The sequence below is a fragment of the Leptonychotes weddellii genome, chromosome 3 (assembly GCF_054177405.1).
Source record: "Leptonychotes weddellii isolate Sample4059 chromosome 3, ASM5417740v2, whole genome shotgun sequence".
Lineage (NCBI taxonomy): Eukaryota > Metazoa > Chordata > Mammalia > Carnivora > Phocidae > Leptonychotes > Leptonychotes weddellii.
The window spans coordinates 41682014-41683635 of NC_138371.1; positions in this window are offsets into that span (position 1 = coordinate 41682014).

Sequence of the window (1622 nt, forward strand, 5' to 3'; positions counted from 1 at the left end):
TTCCCATGTAAATCTGACTCTCTGTCTTACTTTCCAAAATGTAGATCTTTCCCTAGGTGCTGATTCTTGGAATTGACATAAGCCTTGGACCATACTTTCTTCCTAGGACTCTGGAGAAGTGGGATCTTTCCCCTGTAGTCTCATCCACATGTAAAAAAGCTACTACACTGCTTATCTTTTCTCCTGGTTTGAATGCTCATGAGATCCCTATTAAGTTACAGCTCAAACTTCCCAAATTGAGTAGCCTCTCCAATCCTCTTGTATTTCTCTGATCCGAAGCCCAGTACGGAATTGTTTACCCCAGATCTTTCATTCTGGGTAATCCATCCATTAATAATTCTCAAGTTTCTTCTTTTACCCAAATTCCACATTTTTGCTAAAAGTGTCTGAACTTGGGGCGCCTGGGTGGCTCAGTCAGTTAAGCGGCTGCCTTCGGCTCAGGTCATGATCTTGGGGTCCTGGGATCGAGCCCCGCATCCGGCTCCCTGCTCAGCGAGAGCCTGCTTCTCCCTCTCCCTCTGCCTGCCGCTCTGTCTACTTGTGCTCTCTCTCTCTGTCAAATAAATAAATTAAATTAAATAAAAAATAAAAGTGTCTGAACTTTATTCTGACTTCATGCAAGGAGAGCAATTCAGTGGTTTCAACCCTGGGAATATCTCAAACACACATTTTTAGGGAATTATGCTGGACAAATACAAATTTAAATTGTGCCTTTATTAGCAAGGTCCCACATCAACTGACTTGAAAATATTTTAAAATGGTCTTATTTCCTCGATTAAAATTGATCAAATATTTCTGAGTCAACTCTCAGACCATAATATCCTTTGAGAAAAAAACACAATTTTGTAGATATGAGCAGTAAAACCAAGAAAAATGATAAGCAGGCAGATGAGAGAGTTCATAAGCAAAACAGATGCTTATTAATACATGCTATTTATAATCGAGGTCATTAAAAAGCAAACTTTGTAGTAGCTGTTAGCAAGCACTTAAGAGCTAGATGGAAAGGCAGAAGATATCACATAAAATAATACTAAATACTAAATGATTTAACAACATCCAAGTAGAATTGAAACTATCAAAATGTGAGATTAGTGAAAGAGCAAGAATTTGTGCTTGTGAAAAAGGCTATTAGAAGAGTTCAGAATCATGGAAACCACATATTCAAATTTTCAAGAGGAAGAAAGATAAGGACAGTGCATTTAAGCAATAGATAATTACTTTCTACTCCATGTCTACCATGTTGAATGAAGCAAAGTTGGACAGACACTTTGTCAGCAGCCATTTACAGTTCAGCATATCTGAGTTGCCCAAGTACTCATATTTCCAAAGAATTTTAGCCAATTTTGGTTTTGGTTTGAATTTTTCCTTGGAATAAATTCCAAACCATAGAAAAAGCACATAGTTTTTTGGCTTCCCAGTAAAGCAACCTGGATTAGACTTTGTGGGATTCTTGGTTCTGTAGCCGCACTCAGCACAAAGGCTTCTGGCAGGCACAGACCCATTGCAGAAGCCATGCCAATGGCCACTATTACAGGGGTAAGCCCTCCCATAGACCAACATTCCTGTTTTCAATTACGCAGGTCTTGTTATGATTTATTTAGTTCTGGACATCCAATCCTGGA